This window comes from Heloderma suspectum, chromosome 4, assembly GCF_057233095.1.
Source record: "Heloderma suspectum isolate Gila_16-S chromosome 4, 16-S_ref, whole genome shotgun sequence".
Classification (NCBI taxonomy): Eukaryota; Metazoa; Chordata; class Lepidosauria; order Squamata; family Helodermatidae; genus Heloderma; species Heloderma suspectum.
This window is the reverse complement of record NC_139461.1, coordinates 31828514-31852130: the sequence shown is the minus strand read 5'-3', so window position 1 is coordinate 31852130 and position 23617 is coordinate 31828514. Positions and strand designations below refer to the sequence as shown.

General features: G+C 42.0%; 1 long non-coding RNA gene across 1 annotated transcript in view; it reads left to right on the top strand.

The window, feature by feature from the left end:
- LOC146346677 (uncharacterized) overlaps positions 1 to 23184 on the top strand; it is a 37584-nt gene extending 14400 nt beyond the window's left edge. Inside the window, exons 2-3 of the long non-coding RNA XR_014789825.1 lie at positions 19639 to 19811; positions 22430 to 23184. This is a non-coding gene — a long non-coding RNA (uncharacterized LOC146346677). The remainder of the gene's footprint in view (positions 1 to 19638; positions 19812 to 22429) is intronic.
- The last annotated feature ends 433 nt before the right edge of the window (positions 23185 to 23617 follow it).

Sequence of the window (23617 nt, the reverse complement as noted above, 5' to 3'; positions counted from 1 at the left end):
GCCAACCCTGCTTAGCATCCGAGATCAGACAAGCGCGCACAGGAAAACAGCAGGAAAACAGCACAGCTCTCGAGTGCGAACCGAGCTTGCGCATTCGATGAAGCACTGCAACGGGGAAAATGGGTGAGTGTGAATAATCACATTTTAATGCGAGAGCGTTTAACCCAACGGGACACCGAATTCATTGCGATGGCAGGTGCAATGTAGATCGGCCCAAAGTTTATTATTTGGTCCTGTAGGAATGTTGCCCAGATAGGTAGGGAGATAGAGTTGGCCTCAGGCTTTCTTGAAGCGCTTTTTTTCCTTTTGAAGAGGGCACACCTGCAATTCCTCCAACACATGTGGAGAACCTCTGCTTGGTGGGTGTGTAAAGGAGTCCAATATGCAGTGACAATTAAAACTGCATGCTGCACTCCTGCACTGGCTTTTCTGTAGAACTGTAGAGTCATGTAACATGAAAAAAGTCCTCTGTCTATGTGCTTATCTTTTCATGTGATATTTCCTTTTGCAGCATAGTGGGATACTGTTGTTGTAGCACCAACCTGAACTGCTTGAAAACATTGTGGGCACTTGGCACAGAGGCAAAAACTGAAGTGGGAGTTCAGTCAGAATGTTGGCCTGAGAAAGAACTTTACCTGTTCCTCCTTTCCAAAGGGGTTCTCTTCAACTGGCTGAATCCCATTCATGTACACTGAAGCACTGCTGTGGGGTTTTATTCAGAAAAAAGCTTAGTTAGCAGTGTTGTGGAAATGTTAACAGGTCTTTGTACAGTCAGGGTTGAAAGGCAGGTTCCAATTTAAGGCTCTTTTGTAGCCCTATGCAGCATTTACCCTGCACATGTGAGGTCTAACTATGGTGGGCCTGACGGCATGCTCAAAAACCACACCGCAACATCTCCATATGTGTTGGCTCTGCCCTTCCTGTTCCCAACCTTTCCCTTTTGAGGAACCATGTGTGAAAGGGGTTCCACTCCTGTTCACTTTATCAGAGTTCCCAATTGTACAGAGGGTTCCACTCATGTTCAAGTGAATCAGATTAGAAGCCCTTTTCAGACCTTCCCTGGGAATAGGGATGGGTGAATTAGTGAAGTTCAAGATCCCCAGGATTCACCAAATATCGCCTCCCCACTTGTCTTGTGCCTGATTCCTGTTTGCCATCGCTGCTCACTTAGTGCAAATGGGAACATTATGAAAATTTGAGCAGCAATTGAACAGGAGATCTGTGCAAATTTCCCCAAATGTGTGCAGATTTCCTCCATAGGCTAAAGCAGGGCTGATTCAGTCTGCAGAGGAAAATGGAGCAAATTAGAACATTTGCACAAATTGTACAAGGAATCAGGGATGAGATGAACACGCGCATGTGTTCAACAATTTGCTAATATTTTCTGCGGACACGTGCTCATGGTTGCATTCAGAGCTTCGAATGAAGCATGCTTGTATGTCTTGCAAGCAAAAATGCCCCTACCTGGGAACAGAGAAGATGGACACAGGGACATTGGGGTAGCTGGTGTTTGCATGCACAGCCTTATCCCCCCTTTTAGCCCTCAGATGGTCAGGCTGAATGCCTGCATAGAGCTTATACTTTTAAACTACTGACTTATAACTCATAACTGCACTTCATTTTTAAATTTGTTGAATTGTTTGTTTGCTTCCACAATGACTTCTTGGTTTACATTAGAAGGCTTTGTTAGGGTAGCCATCTTGCCAATAACAGAACTAGCTGGTCTGTTAATAGCACAATCTGACTACACCACTGAGTTCATGTGAATAAGACTACAGGCTCAGATTTTTCTATCAAAATTCTGGAACGATGGATGACACTGGGTTAACTCTTTTTCCACAATGTTGACTGAACTTAACTCACCTGCAAAGCTATTATGGAGGTGAAAAATGACAGGTACAACATGAGTACCTTTCATTTCTTCACTCTGTGTGGTTAATGGCAGTTTGGACAGAAGATCTAATTTGGGGAAATGATGGGAGGGCTAACCCCCTTCTCCCAGCACTATAAGCCAGATTCAGATTGGAGGCAGGGCACACACTGGAGCTGGTTTAATGAAAGAAACTGCGATCTGGCAATCTCCTAAAGATCTCCCACATCACATGTAGTTTGGCCCTCACTCACAATCAAACTTCACAGACTGGTGTTCATGATAGAGGCAACTTGTGGACCTCCAGATATTTTGGCCCACAACTCCCATCATTCCTCACCCTTGACTATGCTGGCTAGGGCTGATGGGAGTTGTAGACCAAAACATCTGGAGGACCACAAGTCACCCATCCCTGACTTTAGTCAGTGACTTCTATTCACTTGTATAGGAAAAAGTGAAGTGTAGACTTGAACACTATTGTGAAGGAGGCCCCCACCCCACCCCCACCCACCCCAAACCCCTGCCTATTTACCACTACCATCACCAGCTCTGGCAAAGGGTGTCCGTGCCTTTACCGGAAGGGATCAGGTTCTGGGCAGAGCAATCCTATGGTCCATGGAAAGCAGCCCATGGACCATAGGATTTCTCAGATTCCGTCTCCCAAAGCAGTAGGCACTGCTGCAACTTTGGGAGGGGGACTACACGATCCTGTCCCTGCCTTGCCCCTTCATAGCAGTTGCTGAAATAACCTGCATCTGCATGGTGGTCAAAACGGTGTCTGCATTCCGAGGTCACAAAAGCAGCCTCAAAGGATCTTGTAGAGGTAAAAAAAAAAAAAGGTCTTTTGATGGGCAGGGAGGGGAGAGGAGAGGCCCAGATATGAAAAATCTTTTAGCCTCTTCAGCCCAGCCCCACCACCACCAGCGTGCCTCCTCTGGATGGACTCAGAGAGGTGTGTGTGTGTGTGTGTAAAAGACAGGTGCAATTTTTTTTTCTGTTGATTCCACTGTAGCAGCCCAGCAGAGAATAGGATACGATGATAGGGTTATGCCCTAAGTCATCCCGATTTAAACCATGCTTAAATTTTAGGTAAGGCTTCTCTGTGTCCAACTTTCTTTCACAGTCATATCCCACATGCACAGATGAATGGAGCATTTCATTTAATTCTACCTCCAAAAAAAAAAAGTGAGGACCCAGTTCTTCATTTTTCTTACTTTAGCATAAGTTTAATGGGGACATTAGCCTGGTGAGACTGGACCCATGAAGGAATAAAGGTCACCTTGAGGTATTCACTAAGGCAATAAGAAAATGAACAAGTTCTATTTGAAATTACAGCAAGAATAACACGGTATAATTTTGTTCCATTACCTCAGGCATACTTTATAAGATACTTTACAAGGTATCCTGCCATGAAATAACCCCTAGTAGTAAATGAAATGAAATTATGTCATACAAATACGAGTTATTCTCCAACATCCTCATCTGGCCCTTACTTTAAAAATTTCATTGCTGGCATTCATCAATTTATTAAGAGAGCTTCTAGACATATGATGTCATATTATTCAAGTATAATTTGTGAGCTGCAACAGCTTTTTGAAATATTTCTGAGTTCTATACTTTGTATTGATAGCAGGCACATGAGATTTACCACCTTCTTTTGTGTACAGTGTAGGAAATGCAAAATTGCCAAAAAGAAGATTAAGATTACCTTTTTAAAAACATATATATATAAATGATGGATTTTTATGTGAATTTTCATCAAGCAGAACAATGTTGATATGTTTTCATATGAAATACCTAGACAATGTCCAGTATTAAGGAAAGAAGACTTAAGAGGATTTCCATGGAAACCTCTAAAAGAAAGGTGTGTGTGAAGGAGAAAATGTTAAGTAAAATGGATAATTTGCAGCAAGAAGAACTCAGACAGTGCTAGGAAAATTGTACCAAGGAAGGTTCAGAGTAATATAGGTTAATGTAGTCAACAAAAAAAGAGATTAATAATGTCACTGATTGCAATTCTTCTCCTACTGAAGTTAATAACTGAACTCCCATTGTTTTGAATTGACCAAGATTGCAGTCTTTGACCCCAATCCAATAGCATGTATGTTGAGCAGCTAGGGTTGGGCAAACCCGCCAAAGTCCAATGGGGCGGTTCCGCCGCAGGGAAATCCAGGCCGCTTGGGCTCACCAGATTTCCCAAGAGCCCTGCTCATGTGCACCAGATTTCGCAGTGCACCTTTCTGGTTTTAAAAAGGCCAAATTCATGAATGGCAGTAGCCATTTGTGGACCTTGGGAAAATTACAGCCACAAATTATATATTTCACACCATATGTGGCCATAAAGCACTTACATCTACATAAATTGCAGCTGTGAAAGCACTTTTACAGCTGCAATTTATGTAGATGGAAGTGCTTTACGGCCACAAATGGCGTAAAATACACAATTTACTACCCTGATTTTCCTAAGTTCCTCAACAGCAGCCTCCATTTATGGAGCATGTCTTCTTAAAACCTGGAAGCCATCCCATGCAGAGTCTGGCATGGGGAGCCAATCCGCTATGGACCGGGCAGGTCGGATTCTTTGGAATCCAGTCTTATTTGAGTCTGCAGAAGATTTCTCCAGCATCCCTAATAGCAGCAAAAGCTATGTTCATGTTGCCCTGTTAGTTTGTTTTTAAAATAGCCTATCTTCAGGTGTATGAGACTGTCCTGACAAAGTTCTCTGAAGGCTTTTTACGAATTCCCCTGAGGAAGGGCCTAATAATTTACTTGGCCAAAATGCACTGGGCTTCTTAAAGAATAAACGATTTTCCAGCATCTTGAGACTAATTCATTTTCTTTTAGGAAATATGTGATTTGGTATTTAGGGCTCAGACCCCACCACTGCATTGTACTGAGTTTCTTGGACAAGTTACTTGTCTCTGAGCCTCATCAATTCGCCTTCTGTAGAAATACTTGGAGCAGAAAACTGTGGGTTCAAAAGACTGGTTTTGTCTTTTGGAGCTCAGAAGCTGCTTCTGCCCTGTATGTAGGTGCTTTGGCAATTTACTTTTATTTTAGCCTCGCTATTTTGTCTTTTGGGAAATCAGTGTTTTGTAACTGGCCACACCCACAATGGCAGCCATTTTGTGAGAACACCCATAACACTCCCTGAAAATTCCAAATGTGCACACTGGCCCCAAAAGGTTGGTGAGGCCTGGTGCAGGCAATAAACGCAGCCACCTCCCACTGCTTCCCCTGCTGAATAAATAACTGATGCTATCGTAGCTTTTCTTTTCTTTTTTCTTTTTTACAGGACTACACACATTCAGACCTTGTCTTTCACCCACTGTCTCTGTTGTTCCTGCAATGTCTCTTTCAGTTTTTAACTTCCTTCATAACAGGGACCTGTCTATGTTCCATATATAAATATCTAAGGTACAATGTACATTGATGGTGTGGTGGTGGTAGTAGTAGTAGTAGTAGTAATAATAATAATAATAATAATAATGGAAAACAACAACAAGAACAAGTTGTGTGAGTTCACACACCCAATAGCCTTCCAGTGATATTGCTTCCCTTCCCCACTAAGGCCCACTCAAATTATTTTGCTGCCCTTAGGTGAAAATTCATTTTTCTGCCCCTGGGGAAAAATAAATTGCAAGTGGAAAAAAATAAAGCAGAAACAAGTCTGTAGATAGAATCTAGTCCCTCACTGTGTTCAAATTAATCCTTGAGCAAACCCTCACAATCGGAAACTGCCTTTGGGGCTAGAGCGGCAGCAGCCAAATTTCTTTTCAAAATAGCCCTTCTCCTCACCCCAAAGTGTTGGTTGCTAGGATGATAGGGAAATGCCTACCTCACTGGAGCATGCAATCATAGGCATATTTACTGGAAAGTACACCCCAGTGAATTCAGTAGGATTTACTTTTGAGTAAGCATGCATACAATCAAGCATGCTGCCCAAATGAAGAGAAGACGAAAGATAAGAATAAAATACTTCTGCAGAAATACCCAAATGGGTTGCAAAATTTACTCCAAGGCATCATATTGGGGCAAAAGTAGGGGGAAGGGGGGGTCTCAAACTCTGCTATTCTTTCATGGTAGGGAAAAAAAATCTCCACCTGAGTCCCCCTACTTAATGAGAAAGCCAGGGCTGTCTGGTGTGCATTTTGTTACCTTGGACAACCAGTTGAAGTAATGGGTTGAACAACTTATCATCATCAAAACAAACAACCACGTTCAGTTAATAAATACAAAATCCATAAACAACATATCAGACAACATGGGGATAATAAAATACAATTCATAATTTAGCCAAAAATACCATACTTTTACCCCATGGAGGCTGGTGGCCCGATTTTGGTGGGGCTGTGAATCCATTGTGGATTTCCGTCAGAACCAGCCAAAACTCTAAAGAAGCTATCCAAGGACCCAAACCCTATCCCCCACATAGGGTCAGTACCTTGGATAGTTCCTCTGGGTTTTTGGCTGGTTCTGACTGAAACCCAGAATGGATTCACAGCCCCACCGAAATTGGAACCAGCAGCCTCCACTGCTTATTATACCTCACTTTAGCAGCCACTTTACTAAACCATTTGGATGTGCTGTTAAAAGAGACAAACCCACCGTGGAGCTAGCATAAACAGATGCCATGCCCCCTCCAACCCCCAGAGGATGAGGAACTCTCTTCATCTGGAGCCTTCTGAGGAACAAGCCACTTCAGGGGAGCCTGGGACTGTCCAAGAAAATCCTGGGCCCCTGGGAGAAAGGGCTTCATATCTTCCACTAGAAAGGTGGAAGGCCCTGCTTCTGAGTCAGAGGAGGATGCTTAGTCACCACCCAGCCCATGAGAATGCCAGCAAGTGAAGGTACAGGCTAAGACTGCGGCTCGGAGAGGGAGTGCTTGCTTGCAAGCCTCCACAAGAGTGAAGACCTCCTCCTGAGCAAGGCCCTCCTCATGAGTAGGACTTGCTAGAGGACCTGTGGTAAACTGCAGCCAAGGCCAGGGTGGGTCCCTGGGAGCTCAGGCTACAAGCCTTCAGTTCCAGTCCAGCCACTGCTGGAACAATGGCTTAGTATCAGCTCCCAGTACCTTGCAACCCACCTATCCTGCCCTTGCTTGTTCTTAGGACCGATCTCCTGTCCCGCCAACCTCCTGGACTCCTAAAAAGAGCCTGCTTCTTGGACTGTGCTTGTTTTGGATTCCTTACCTGCTGTGATTGACCTCAGCTTCACCTCCGATCTTGCTCCTGCATCACTCTCTGCTTGACTGGTAACCCTGTATTTCTGACCTCCACCTGCTTTTGACTCTGCTAAACAGATTTGCCCCTAGTTTGCCCCAGAGCTAAGCCTGATCCAGCCATAAGCAGGACAGCCAAGAGAAAAAAAATAGGTACAACTACAGAGCACAATAATACAGAATATTAAGTGCTGCCATACCCCCAAGCCCCTCATGCCCTCTCACTGCAGCTTAATACAGAGACAGAAATGGGGCTAAAGCAGCCCACGCTGCTCTCATGCCAGATACACCAATGGGCAGAGGTAGATGCTTCCAGTGGGGCTTGGATCTTTATTGCCCAACTGGTCTCCTCTGATTTAAAGAGATAGTGGGGGGGGGTGCAGATGACAAAGTCCTTCAGTCCTTCACTGCCATTGGCACTGCTCCTGCTCTTACCTATTTTTCCCTCAGAAGACCTTTGTTTGTTGAGGAAAAGGGTGAGTATGAACCTAGGATCTATAATGATTTATAATTGGTGGTAGCAGGTAGGGATAGGCTGATGACTCCAGGTTTACATGTGTTCATGTGCATTAATCGGTGAGTTTAAAAAGAAATGCAGAAAAATTCATATTAAAAATTTACGTAATGGTCTTTTTGCACATACATTCTCACAAAATACACCACTTATTCAGAACTGTGCATTTCTAAATTTATTTATGCTAAAATATGCATTTTAATACACATTTTGGCATTGTTATTTTTTGAGTCAAGGTCTGTATCTCAAAATTTGGAGAAATGTGAAATCCAAAGGCTTGTTTGTTTGTTTATAATTACATGTATATCCTCTTGCAAAGGAACCCAAGGTAGCTTACATAATTCTCTTCCTCTCCATTATATCATCACAGTGAGGTGAGTTGGGCTGAGACTCAGTGAATGGCCCAAAGTCACCCAGTGAGTTTCATGGCCAAGTGGGGACTAGAACCCGGATCTCCCAAGACCCAGTCTAACACTCTAACCACTAGACCACACTGGTTGTAGTGCATAACTGTATTCTAAGCCACACAGCAGTCCACAAGGTGCAAATCCAGATCAGTGCACTTTAAAATGCAGACCAAACAAAATCCTTGAACATCCCTGGTAGCAGATTCATATACTACCATTATTAAATGCTAACTGTTGTTATCAAACAAACAACGTATTTTGTTGTTGTATACAAAATCTCTCCAGTTTGGCCAGAACATAAGATTATATATGTTCTTCAAAATGTCTGAGAACGAATGAGTAGCCATTCATCAAGTCCAACCTGCTGCTCAATACATTTTATCCCGTATTATAGATCCTGCAATGAGCAGGGGGCTGGACTAGATGACCCCTAAGGTCTCTTCCAACTCTATCATTCCTATAATAAGATAATTCTCAGTCTATACAGAGAAGAGACATAATATATCTCACCAGTTAGAAATCGAAGCCAGCAAAGTTCAAACAGGGTGTACATTTTAACAACTGAGCTAATTAGCCACAGGAAGTGATTAACAAGAGATGAAGTAAAGTACCCACCCCTGGAGTCTTTAAATCAAGAACTGAATTTCTTTAAAGAAGGTGCTCTGGTTTGCTAATAAGGTTGTGGGTTAGCTATAGAAACTGCTAGGGATGGGGGAACCAGCATTGTTCGAGCTCGATGAAATTCTCCAAACTTCATTTTGAAGCTCAGTTCGGTTTGCACCTGTTGTCACATGCAACCTGTTTTTCTATTTGTTTGAATTAGAAACTTCTGCATTTCTGCACACATATTTCAAAAGTGTGCACTCTTCTTCCATTAACTAAAGTGCAAAAGTCCTTCTTCTTGTTTGCTAAGTTAACATCCCCCCCCATACACATTTTTCAAACATGATCACAAGTTCAGGAATGTGCAAACATTTTTTTTAATGTGCTCTTGTTGGCATTTGGGGTTGCAAATGGGGCCCGTCTGGATGATTGGAACTGAACTGGAATTCTTTTACTTCCCTAGCTTGAGGTTTCTTTAAACAAAGTGTCAGATTATTTAATTTCAATGCTACAGTCACCTACATTTCTCAGACAATTGTGTGCTGATCACTGCATTCTGAAAAACATTTTTAAGGAGTTCCATAGGCATCCTATAGGAAGGGCTGTTCATGTTCCAGAATCTTTTTTGTTCCTCACAGAACAATCCTATATGTGTATACTTGGACATGACCCACGGTGTTACATGGGCCTTACTCCCAAATAAGTATGTATTAGGATTGTATTCTCACTCTGAGGCTAACAAGAGACTAAGGTGGAACTCATTAAAAAAAGCCTAGGAGGCATTCCAGAAGAATAAATTGGTGACACAGATTGAGGCAGGAACAACCAGGAAGTGACTCTGCCCAAAAGCGAGGGATGCTTGAGGATTTCATTCTTTGACCTAATCCTCACCTTGCAGATTAATGTGCAGATTTAGCCAACAGATTTCTTGAGATTCTCCAACTGTTGCAACAGGTCTTGGTAGCTTAAAAAGAAAACACTCCTGAAAACCATGCTGGTGGGGAGAAATTATGAGAAATGCTTGGGGGTGGATGGCTTACCTTAGTTAGATGAGGGGGCCAAGGGGGTGTTTAAAATTATTTTCCCTCCACTTTTGTAAAAAAACAGCACAACTGCTTGCAGCAGCTGCAGGACCCATGGGGGTCTCTGCAGCTTTCCCACTGTGTTTCTTGGAGGTTGGGCCAGAATTACCATGGAAACAATGCTACATTGTTTCCAGAATTACCATGGAAATGATGCAATTAGTGATGTTGCCTAAACTCGTAATTACCTGATACCTCCAAATACAAACACAAGGTTGCTCATAACAATTGGAAGCAATATGAATTGCATGCTGTTTCTTTCAAAAGTATGTTTAGAGCTCAGAATGGAAAATTGGGTTGTACATATGCAGATAGTGAACATCTTCATTTTGGTCTGCTTTTAGTCCAAGTCTTGAACCCCCATTACCAGCTGGACTGTGGATTGAGGAGTTCAGTTACAGTGGGCCGAGTACTTTGACCAAAATAAACATGAAAATAAAAAGGTCTTCACCTGGCTCTGGAAAGAGTACGATGTAGCCGTCAGGCGAACCTCTCTAGGGAGTTCGTTCCAGTTGGCCCTCATCCAGTCATAACTCTAGAAATAGATGACCTGTTCTAAGAGTGTTGAACTAAGTGCTGCTGTTTAAATGGTTGTTATGAGTGCAATCCTATGCATATTTACTCAGAAGTAAGTCTCAATGGGCTCAGTGGGTTTTACTCCCAGGTAAGTGGGTTTAGGATTGCAGGCACAAAATATTATTAGAGGCTAGCCCATAATATGCTTTGTCCAACAGTTCCAGAGACAATTTGGAACACCCAATAAACTGTGTGCCCTTTATTTCTGGAAGTCAGAAAGGAACAAGACTAGATAAGAAGTATATTGCAATAGATCTGGCCAAGCCATCCTATTTGGATGCTTTTAGTTCAATTACATTAGGTTGGCTCATGGATTCCACATAATTGATGTGCTTCTGCTGCATGACTTCCCAGTCCTAGGAGTTAATCACCCTGCAAATTAGAGCTGTTAACTAACAGCACAAATTAAAACATTATTGTATTTCCGTTGTATAAATGGAGCCCTCTATTCACTGTCACACGTTATTGTTACATTTTTATTGTTTGCCTCCTCTGGAAAATTCCAGAAGGAGTAAGACACCTCAGTACATTTGGAAATATACATTTGGAAAGATATACTTTGGAAATACATTTTGGAAATGTTCATATAGAGAAGCAGTTCATGTATATTGCTCTGATTTGACACTGGTACATTTCTCAAAATATATTGAGGAATGGGTGAGAATTTCATTCAGCTGGGTTTTTATAAGAATGTAACAAACTTCACAAATTTCTTCATAAAGGGATAGACAGAACTTGATATTTAAAAAATTGAAATGTAGGAGAAACCAAAATGGACAGATTCATCTGTCCAGGCCCAGGGCTTTGAATACTTAGCTCTTTAAAACCTGGGTTTGAATCCCTGTGTATGAAAACAGGTGAGTGCTGAAGGTTGCCATCTCTTTTTTCTGACAGGTTCCTCATCTTTAACCACTTTCTTTCTCTATTTTTTTTTAAACAGCCCAGTAATAAATACCCTGGGCAGATTACATAGAGCTCAGATAATAAAATACAATCCCCCTCCCCCCAAAAAACAGCACAGGAAAAACAGTGTAAAATCTATTTTTTTTAAACTGTCACTGTGGCTCCCAGGTGTGAACATTTTCTCCTAGGAAAGAACTAACCAATAGCAAAGTATCTAATTTGGAAAAAAAAAAATAAGTTCAGATGGGAAGAAATCAGCAAATGCTTTCAAAATAATACATTTTTTCCAGATTCTTTGGCTGCCACAGAATCAGTTATTTGATAGGCTTCAGCATCACCGTGAATAATTCAATTTCCAAAATACTGATATATATCTTATTAGGTACTTTATTTGTGTAGGCTGTGCTGGGCATCAGGTTGTGACAGATTTGTCCTTGCCTTAAGTATTTTATGATATGAGATTTCTGTATCTAGCTGAATCATGGGACAATACCCAATGGTGATATTCTGCAAACTCAAATAGCACTAGCAGAGCTCCACTGAATCTTTCCATTGTGGAAGGGGTTCCCCCTTATATTTGCACAACTGGTTGCATGACACATTGCACAACAGGTGCAAGCAGTTGCATGACCGGTTACAGAAGCAGAACGCACAACTTGTTGAACAACGTATTGCACAACAAATTGCACAATGGGTTGCACAAGAGTTATGCAACACCGCTTCTGCAACAATCCTTCAGAAAACTTAACTTTAGTTGTGTTCTTCTCTTGCGCATAGTTCAGAACCTAGTTTCCGCTGGCACAACATCGTTTGTGCTAACAGATTGAAACAGTTGGATACTGCCCATGGATCCATCTTCTCACCCAATAACATTTTTGATCTAGTAGCAAAAATGGAGCAGAGACATCAATGAGGACTGGTGCCATTGTCCTCCTATGAAGGCTAAATGTTTGGTCCTGTGAGGACACATGTTATATTCTGACGTTTTTGTATTTTGCCTCTTGTATGTATACTTGTATTGATGCTTGTATTGATGAACTTGCTTTTGTATGTATCACACAAAAGGGAATTTCTCTAACAATTAGTTATTTTTTCCAAAGTTCCCAGCTCTGATTCAGAGTGATATATATCTCTAAGAACTGCTTAGAGATTTTATTATATTAAGTGGTATATAACAGGGTGTTTCTGCCTGTAATGTTGTCTAAATTATAGCCTCATGGCCCCCATTTGTGCAGGATTCCATTTCCGGAAATAGAGGAATTTGCCAAAATGGCAATTCCCTTGAATAGGCTGATGGTGTGCATCCTGAGGGTCCAGGTAAGGTGCAGGGGGCTCGCGTGGTAGAGTGGCAGTGGCAGTGGGGGGAGGGGTAGAGCCTGCTTTGGCCACCCAAATCCCAGTTCAGCCCTGGAGCCTGAAGCAGGTTGGGTTGGACCAAAAGTGTCCCGGAGCAGGTTGGGCCCACCTCGGAAGCCCCAAAGTGGACTCCGAGGTGGGTCAGGGGGTCCCTGCACAGCCCTAGTATATGAGTATTATTAATAAATAAATATTTACTTTATAGTTTTGTTAGCAATGCTGAGACACACTTCCTTAAGTTCCCCAAACAGGCTACTACCTAGGTTTCTTCCGTAGGTTCAGTTTGATTTTAATTCTTACTTGGGCCATAGGCCATTTACATACGAAGCAGCTAAAACAGACTAAGTCAAATGCAATATAAAAAAAGTCTAAAATATTTAAAACTAAAATAGGCTCATAATGCACTATTTAAAATTAATTTATACACTCAATATTAAAATTAATAATTATAATCTGAGAATTAAAATAGCCAAAAGGCCATTCAATCAAGGCATCCCCAAAACAATCAACTGCATTATCAAGAATAAATTTTGCATGAATTCATAATGCTGCCAAAGCAAAGAAAGAGACCTTGTGTGACCTACAATGGTGCCAATAGCAGACAAAATATTAAAAAATCTTCTCTGGAACAGTATTACAGTACAGGCAAGACAAGATGAAAACCCAGAAATGTGGACCTTGGCTCAGAATATAAGGGGCAAGACAGCAAATAATGTGGCAAGTCTTCACTCTCTGGAGCACCACAAATACATAAACGTTGAGCCAAAGGAGTTCAGGAATACCTGCCATCAATCATGGCTGTTGGCTTAGTTTGAAAACGGAGAGCCATAAAAGCTTGCCTAAGTTTTGTAACAGTAAGCTTTATCAAATAGGCAGCTCTTTGGTGATCATATTTGTAAAGCCTAAATCATTTTGAAAATTCTGAATTATGAATAGCCTGTCCAGAAAAATATTATGACCAAAAATACAATCATGAAGCCTCTCTTTTGAGTTCAAAGTAGCAAAAACATCAACTGAAGTAGAGTAGCACTGAAGCAAAGTATGATATCTTGAGCTCCAGCATTTACAATTTACCAACGGCTTGTAGCACAATTTGGATAAAATCCTAATAGAGGATTCTTTTAAAATTCTCCAGTAATTAATTGAGGAGCAGTGGATATGAGCTCTAAAGGAGGGGAGAACAACTTCTGCCTGAATCAAGGCAGCAAGAGTGCCAGGAGGCAAAATTAAAAGTTTTCTGAGAAATCTATTTTGAAGAGCCTCCAATTTGACCATTAGAGAGTCATCCCATCCCCAAATTGCAGCACCATATAAAATTTGGGCAATTACCTCGCCCAAAAGGTAGCTGAACAGCTGGGTCAACTAAACAGCCCCCCACTGTATGGTAAAATGTGAGAATGGCTCCTATAGTTCTTCAGGCCATTACTTTAATTGCTTCTACATGAGCTTTCCAGGAAAGATTTTCTGTAAAATGAATGCCAAGATATTTAAATTCCCAGCATTATCAATTTGATGGCCATCAATAGATGGTTTATTGTTTTGCTATTTAAAATTTTAAATGTTTTTCATTTCTATTTACTTCTCACAATATTTTCTGTCTTCTTCATTTGCGTCATAAACAGGACATAAGCAGACATCCATTCTCCCAAATTCCTTATCTGAATCATATTTTGCTTTTCCTGAGTGTAGGTGGGGGAACCTTGCTATTCTCATGTCTCTTGAACAATACCATATTCCCAGGTCAGTGAAAAGTTACAGCATGTCAGCAAAAATGTTTATGTTAGAATGCTTCGGTTAGAATTGACTGATTCAGAGTGAATACAGGGATATATCTTCATATTCCATTTGCTTCTCTATGAAAATTGTAACTTAGGAGATTGTAGCAATTCGTGACATAAATGTGGATGATCAATCATTCAGAGGGGGGGGAAATGCTATTATGCAAGTTAGCGCAGGAGTCTTGCAAGATGCAAAGGTTTCTGGGGCAAATATTTGTCACAAGGCATAGGGCACAGTCCTATCTGGATAGTTGCCAGCCTCTGCAATTGGAAGTGGCTGATAATCCTATGCAGGGTGGCTGGACACAGAGGGGATCCTCTCCTCCGTGTTCCAGCCGCCTTGCATTTTGGCTAATGGGTGATTTTGTCCATCTAGCCGCAGCTTCAGGGAGGGGGAGGGAAGAAGCCTGGAGACCTGATAGGAAGCTGCATAAAGCAGCTTCCATGGTCTCCTCCCCTCCCCCGGGACCGCCCCCTTTTCCCCATCTCTGTGCTCTGTTCCCCAAGTGCAGAGATGGAGCCAGCACAGAGAGCTGGCTACAAGGGGGAGGGGAGCATGGTTTCTGGGCTCTGAGGTTCTAAGGGCATAGGATTGCTCTTTTAGTTGCCAAAAGCATGTCTAAAACAAAAGAAAAGTCAGTGAATACTACTGAGAATTAGAATATTTGAAGGACAGGGGTTTTCCTGGGATCGGGTTTTGAAAACAGCTAAAAGGGAATAGTCAAAGGTATGCCACTGGTCTTTGAAAAGGGAGGTTCAAAGATGTACTGAAGAAAGATTACAGTAGTTAGAGTACAACCAGGAACACAGTGGGACCTCAATTTAAAATGCCCCCCCAAATATAGAATAAATTATTTTAAAATAATTTGAAATCTCTCTCTCTCTCTCTCTCTCTCTCTGTGTGTGTGTGTGTGTGTGTAACATGTATGAAGTTGCCCATCACTAATAATAACACTGTTCATGTATTGGATATTCATCTGGCTTGAATTCACAAAATAATTGCCAAGGATACACCTCTTTTCTTGCAATAAGAATTCCCCCCCCCCTTTAAATGGAATTATTGTTATTTCTGATGGTGCACATGGACAAACAAGCCAGCTTGACAATGGCTGAAGTGGGTACCAAAGTAAAGGGGTGAATTGTCAGTGAAGCCGCATGACATTTTCACAAGGTGGGATTTTTGCTGCCTAGTGAGACTGCCCATCCATTCCAAGGAAGGACAGTCTTATTATTTTTATATTTGGAAAGGGCAGGCTCTAACATTTGGGTCATGTTGGCAGCCTGGAAAGGCACTTAGTGGAATAACAGCCTGTAGCGCTTTCCCCCCTCCAGCTGAGAACAGATGTGCATCTTTGGAAATGTGGGAAACTAGCACTTCATTTCACTGAATTATGTCATTACCCTGTGTTTTGACACACCATGAAATATTGCTTCCCCTGGTTAAACCATAACAAGAGAGAGACCAATTTTCAAAGGGAAAGAGCTAAATCCATTATAGGTTTTAAATACGGCAGATGTTCCAGCTGAAATGCACATTTGAAGCGGCCGCTCACTGTTCAGGACTAATCCTGCCCTGTGCAGTTCTCAGAGACAAATGGCACAGTCACTTGCCCTTTCTGCTACATTTTTATTTGTATGGCACGTGTGGGTGCTTGTGCAACACTTGAGAAGCTAGGGGGTTGGGGAGAGATTGTCACAGTGGGTTGCTTTATCTACTCTCTTCCTTACTTTGAAGTGAACAAGATTAGGTCAAGGTGGGAGGACTCTCTCTTCTGAGGAGGTCTGAATTACTGTGGACCACAGCAAGCCTCACCCACTGTGCCCCCTTTGTCGCTAGGGAGTTGATGGAAGAACAGTGTGTCCTTAGAACAGGTGGCAGCATTCCCTAAAACTTAATGAAAACATACAAGGTGCAAATAGGGATGGGTGAACCCCAACGTCTGATCCGGGGGATCTGCCACGAGGAAATCTGGGCTGCTTAAGGCCACATGGATTTCCGCCACAGTTTGCAGGGGTGGTTCTCTGGCTGTCTAAAAGGCACGATAGGCGAATGGCTGCCACTGTTAGCCTATTGCGGGAAAATTACAGCTGTAAATTGCATTGTTTATGGCATTTGCAGCTGTAAAGCACTTCCTTCTATGTAAATTGCAGCCTTCACACTGCAATCTACATAGAAGGAAGTGCTTTATGGCCGCAAATGCTGTAAACTACACAATTTACAGCTGTAATTTTCCTGCAATACGCTAATGGTGGCCGCCATTCGTCTATTGCACCTTTTAGACAGCCGGAGAATCATCCTGCAAACTATGGCGGATGCGCCAGGTTAAGGGAATGCCAGTCCACTGTGGATTCTGGAGGTCAGATTCCTGGGAATCCAGCCTCATTGGAATCTGTGGTCGATTTCTCCAGCATTCTTAGGTGCAAAGGACCTTCCAGGACTGCACTTAATCAATATATTATTGTTTTTAGATATATGTTGTCTCTGTGTGTGCTATCTGTTTATATGTTTTTATTAAATGGTTTTACACTTTGTATAATATATTTTTAATGATTTTTAATCTTTATGAACTGTTGGAAGAGCTTCGGTTATGGGGTGGTATAGAAATGTAATAAATAATAATAATAATAATAATAATAATAATAATAATAATAATAATGGTTATTATTATTATATAAAAGAAGTGAATTTATAGTGGTTTATATTTATGTGTATAAACAATATCAGTAGAATATTGAACCTATCAGTTCAATGGAACCGTGGCGTGTTACCGTTTCGACTAGGAATGTCTTTCTCATGAGCTCTATGAAAACAGATACAAGAAAAAAATCCACTTCCTAAATATTATAAATTTTCAGTGGTGTACTGTTCAATTGAATTAAGCAAAATAACCATATATATTACACAGCTGAAAGGATAATACACCAGGGTTCTGTTGGTTTGATATGCTTGATGTGATGCTGATATCCTTAGTATGATGTATATGTATCGGAACTGATTGATATGTTTAATATGAGATTGATATGTTTGATATGATGTATATTTATTTATTTATTATTTTTATATCCCATCTTTTTTTCCTCCTTCAGCAACCCAAGGTGGCATACATAATCTTTTTTGTCTCCATTTTATCCTCACAACAGCAACCCTGTGAGGGAGAATCATAATCATAGAATAGTAGGGTTGGAAGGGGCCTATAAGACCATTGAGTCCAACCCCCTGCTTATTGCAGGAATCAAAGTCAAAGCATTTGGATGGATGTCCAGCTTCATCTTGAATGCCTCCAGTGTGCGAGAGCCCACTACCTCCTTAGGTCATTGGTTGCATTGTTGTATTGGTCTAACAGTCAGGACATTTTTCCTGATGTTCAGCCGGAATCTGGCTTACTGTAACTTGAGCCCCTTAGTCCATGTCCTGCATTCTGGGAAGATCGAGAAGAGATCCTGGCCTTCCTCTCTGTGACTACCTTTCAAGTACTTGAAGAGTGCTATCATATCTCCCCTCAGTCTTCACTTCTTAAGGCTAAACATGCCCAGTTCTTTCAGAATCTCCTCATAGGGCTTTGTTTCCAGTCCCCTGATCATCTTCGTTGACCTCCTCTGAACCCTCTCCAGCTTATCTGCATCCTTCTTAAAGTGTGGTGCCCAGAACTGGACACAGTACTCCAGATGAGGCCTAACCAGTGCTGAGTAGAGGGGAACTAGTACTTCATGGGATTTGGAAGCTATATTTCTATTAATGAAGCCCCAAATAGCATTTGCCCTTGTTTGCAGCCACATCACATTGCTGGCTCATATTCAGCTTGTGTTCTGCAACAATTCCAAGATCCCTCTCGCTTGTAGTGTTGTTGAGCCAAATATCCCCCATCTTGTAACTGTGCATTTAGTTTCTTTTTCCTAGGTGCAGAACTTGGCATTTATCCCTATTAAATGTCATTGTGTTGTTTTCTGCCCTGCGCTCCAGTCTATCAAGATCATTTTGAATTTTGTTTCTGTCTTCTTCCACCTCCAGGGTATTAACTATCCTGCCCAATTTTGTGTCATCTGTGAATTTGATCAGCATTCCCTGCACCTCCTCCTCCAAGTCATTAATAAAAATGTGGAAGAGCACTGGGCCCAGGACTGAGCCCTGCAGTACCCTGCTCATTACTTCTCCCCAGTTTGAGAAGGTCCCATTGATAAGCACTTTTTGAATCCGATCCTGTAGCCAACTGTGGATCTACCTGATAGTTGTTTCATCTAGCCCACTTTGAGCTAGTTTGCTTATCAGGAGATCATGGGGCACTTTGTCGAAAGCTTTGCTGAAGTTGGGATATATTATGTCAATAGCATTCCCACAGTCCACAAGGGAGGTTACCTGATTAAAAAATGAGAACAGATTAGTTTGGCAGGATTTGTTCTTGACAAATCCATGTTGGCTTCGAGTAGGTTGGGCTGAGAGTCTGTGACTGGCCCAAGGTCACCCAGTGGGCTTCTGTGGCCAAGTGGGGACTAGAACCCAGATCTCCCGACTCCCAGTTCAACACTCTAGCTACTACACCACACTGGCTATGCACTGGAATATTTACTTCCTCTGTAATTTGTTGTGCATAATCAATTGTTCATTCTTTGTTTATATTCATGTTTGTAAACTTCTATAATTTTACTTCTTTTATATAATGTATTAAGTGCAGTTCTGTAAGGTACCTTGCACCTCGTGTGTTTTTGTTGAGTTGTAACTGGGGATCCTGTCCTTTCTATTTTGCAGCCATTCCCTACAGAAATATGTCCCAATTGTGCTGCTTTGCTTGTCTCTTCAGTCTCTTGGCCCCCTCTTAGAGGTTTTGAGCTACTTTGCTTTTCCAGGTCCCTTGTTCACCTTTGCTGCAGCTTGGGACTACCAGGAGCTATTAATGTTGAGAACTTTCTCCCCTCCCCTTTCCTCCAAAGTCCACCTTATGTTCCTCATTTCCCCCCCCCCAAGAAAAAGCATTCTCTAACTCCCCCCCTCTGAAGCACACCTCTTTCTTCTTCCTTTCTTTGGTACCCTCGACACCAATTTATTTAGGGGTAAGCACCATCATACTCAATGGAATTTATTTCTGAGTAGGCAACGGTATGGTTGTGTTGTCAGCTTCCTAGCTGTTGTTGTTTTCTTTTTTTAGGATGACATCCCTAATTGCTGGTTTATTGGGGATTTGTGGAAGTTAAAGAGGTGGGGGTGGTGGGCAGCTAGAATTCAGATGCTATTTGACTTTTTGAGAAGGTGAGCACTTGCTATCTATGACTTTTTAATCAAATTGCTGTTATAGTCACAACAAGTGAACAAATCTTTCTTCTTTCCTGCCATAGTGTCTGCAAAAAATGGCATCCAGGAGAATTATTCTGGATTGTGAATGATGTAATACATCAGGAATGTGACCAGGTGCCTGGAGGCTGATTCATGTTCTGTCCAGTGTGACAAATTTGCTACTGACCTTGCAGTCCAAATCATTCACATCCAGTTTGACCAACAATCGTATTAGGTATGTGAGGCTCAGACTTGTTTCTGTCTGCATGTATCAGATTTAAATGGCAATGGCAGGATATATATGTGTACAAGGGTTGAAGCAACCAGTTATGAGTTGAATAATAGTGGTGGGGAGCTCCTGAAAGTGAAAGCAAGCTTCATAGAGATAGTGAATAAGAAGTCTTATTCTTGAAATACAAGGAGTACAAAAAGCCCAAACACCTTTCACTCAGTGGAGGCCAGTGGTTGCAATTCTGGTGGGGCTGTGAATCCATTCTGGGTTTCAGTCGGAATAATCCAGAACTCTAAAGAAGCTATCCATGGTGCTGAACCCTGTCCCCAAAATAGGTTCAGTACCTAGGATAGCTCCTTTAGAATTCTGACTGGTTCTGACTGAAACCCAGAGTGGGTTCACAGACCCACCAAAATCGGAGCCACCAGCCTTTCTTACCTGATTACCTTTTCTTTCAAATAAAAGTTTTAAATAAAAATCTTTTATTTGGAAATGGCCTGCTCAGCTTGAAACCAAGTTATGGAGAGTGTAATGAGAAATCTGATCCAATTGATCCTAACGGATATTTTGGAGAGTGATGATATCCTTGGTTGTGAAATGGTGGTGGTGTTACTGCATGACCTCTAGTCATTCATGGGACTACTCTCATGGTTGCAGAGTAGTACTTCTTTGTTTTAATGATTTATTGACTAGGAAGTCAGCCATATTTGTTGGTGGGCAGTTGCAAAGATCAAGAAGTCCTTGTACTTGCTTGGGACTTGAGTGTTCTCAGATTGGCTGCCCCAAGGCTAGACAAAACCTAAAGACAGGTATGGTACATGAGGGTTAGAGATACTGGTAGTCTCTTAAGTGTATAGTATATGTAGGCTCCTAGCACATCACGGAGCCTGGAACTCTATGTGCAGGAGTGATTTCTTTCCCTCAATCTGTTTGTGCTTCAATTTCTGTCCTTGTTCTGCAAAAGCCACTGCTGGAGGGGGAATGGGGGGAGAGAGAGAGAGAGAGAGAGAGAGAATTTCAAATATCTGATTGCAAGGCTAAATATGTGGTTGAAACTTGTTGGTTTGTGAAGCCACTGGGGTGTGGGTTTGGAGCAAGAATATGATGAGGAGGCAAAGGGAACTTAACCTGTTCTCCACTTTCCAAACAGTTATTTGATCCTCTTTCCCATAGTCCATTTGGCTGCAAACTTCAGGCCTCCATTCCCAATCATCATCTCCTCCAGAAGCGGCTTTTCCTGTACAAAATGGGATACTGTTACATGCCTTTTGATATAATATGTTGCTTAGTCCTTACTCTTTCTGACTCTAAAGCACAAGCATGGAATTTGACCTCTTTTTGTGCTCATGTGCAGTGTATTGCCAGTATTAATGGGAGACTTTCTATTGCTGTTGTAGAATTTATATGTAGGTACTGAATGTAGGTACTGAAAATTTGATGGACCATTTTATGAAAAGAACACTTACCACATGCTTTATTTGTATCTATCTTTTATTCAGAATTTCTGAATAATGAGGATTAATTCCATGCATATTCATAAAGCAATATTAAAGGGTTATTTTCATGATGAATTCGTTTACAGCTTTGGCATAAATTGTTAAGCAACCTGAGTCTATAAATAAGCATAAGATGGTGGAACTTTTAAAATGAATAGCTTCTTTTAAATTTAGTGGAGTATAAATATTCCTAAATATCAACTTAATAATACCAATTCCAGCAAACCTGGTAAATCACCAAACACTTTCTTAATATCCCTTTCCATATTCCATTTGGCTGCAATCCTAAAGCATGTAATCTACTTTTAATAAGGGTCCCAATCCCAGCTAAATTTTGTTTATGATGTAGTATGTACTAAGACAGAAATCTTATACCCACTTATCTGGGAGTTGAACTCAGTGGGATTTACTTTTGAGTAGACTTGTATAGGATTACTGTGTTAATGTTCATTGCTTTCGGTAGGATTTTTGTTGAGAGTGACGTGCTGGATTAGGGGCATGCCATTTTCATATAGCATTTTAGCCACTGCACACTCTATGAGATTTCAGCACTGCAATTACATCCACCTCATTTATGAAGGTATATAGGTATACACACATACACACTCTACAGAAGAAAAGCATTTTTTTTCCCTCCATCACAAGATGAAGGGTATTTCATGAACAGATAATTGGGACATGGAATCATACATGCAGTTTTCCTGTATCAGAAAAATCTTGACTGGTATCATATTTCCCAACCTCTATCCCCCCTCCAGCTCTAAAGAGGACTCGGAGGCAGAGGAAACTTCCCCCATTAGCCTATCCCCTGCTATGCCCAGCCAGGCCTTCCAAGCCAGACAGTGTGACTCTACCTGACACTTCAGATGCAGAGGACACTCTCCCATTACAGCATTCACCAGCTCCACACTGTAGGAGCCAGCAGCTATATAATGAGACAATGGCCCTTTAAGAAACAAACAGCTTCTCTGAGGAGGTGGAGCTAACTGCAGGTCTAGATCTGCTGGCTCTCCCTGACTGTGCCTCAGGTAGTTTGGAGCTGTCCAAGGTGCTGAAAGAATCAAGCATCACCTTGCCATGGATTCTGCAAAACAGACCTGACTTGTCTTGAATTGATTTCACTAGACTTGACCTGATGAGACCTGACCTGGTCTGATATGACCGGACTTGACCTGACTTAACTGGACTTGACCTGACCTGACCTGATGAAACTGATGGGCCTCGACTCTGCTTTCCAGCACTTCAGCCTGCCTCACTGGTTTCAGAAGAAGAATGCTATTTCTGCTTCTTTGAACTAGGGATGCCAGAGAAGCAACTTGGAGCCTTTTGCATGTTCTGTCACTGATGGTGGATCCTTGATAATGTGACAATGATGGTTGTTGTTACCTCAAGTGTGCTGTAATGGTTGTTGTTGTTGTTGTTGTTCAGTCGTTCAGTCGTGTCCGACTCTTCGTGACCCCATGGACCATAGCACGCCAGGCCTTCCTGTCCTGCGCTCTCTCCCGGAGCGTGCTCAAGTTCATATTCATTGCATCCGTGATGCTATCTAGCCATCTCATCCTCTGCCGTCCCCTTCTCCTTTTGCCTTCAGTCTTTCCCAGCATCAGGGTCTTTTCCAGGGAGTTTTCTCTTCGCATTAGGTGGCCAAAATATTGGAGCTTCAGCTTCATTATCTGTCCTTCCAATGAGCACTCAGGGTTGATTTCCTTTAGGATGGACTGATTTGACCTCCTTGCAGTCCAGGGGACTCGTAAGAGTCTTCTCCAGCACCACAGTTCGAAAGCATCAATTCTTCAGCGCTCAGCCTTCCTTAACATGTATATTGTTTTATCTTTCTTTTAAATTGCAAAGTGAATAAAAAACTTAGCAATGCTTAATACAATCATTAATATTATATAATATATCCATAACATAGTCCATGTTTGTTATATTCATGTTTGGTATCCTAGGGGTGGGCGAACTCACCCCCATCCATGCTGCTCCAGAGGTCTGCTGGCTGCTCAACCCTGCTCGCCTCGTGCGGTGGGCCACTGGGTGGTCCACAGGTGCCTGGTGAGCAATGTCCCATTTCTTTCCCTGAGCCACCATTCTGCACAAAATGGCAGCTCAGCCCTTTCCGTAAATGGGAGCTGTAAAAAGGCCCATTTACACAACATGACAGGCCTGCCATGCCCGACTCAGCAGATGCCAAGTCAGGAGAGCGTGGTGGTCTGCGGACTCCAGTCTGGGGGGCCAAGCTGGCAGTAATCTGCCAAGCTGGAGCACCCAACTGGAGTCTTCTGCCATCCCTAATCCTGCCCAACTCATTTTTTT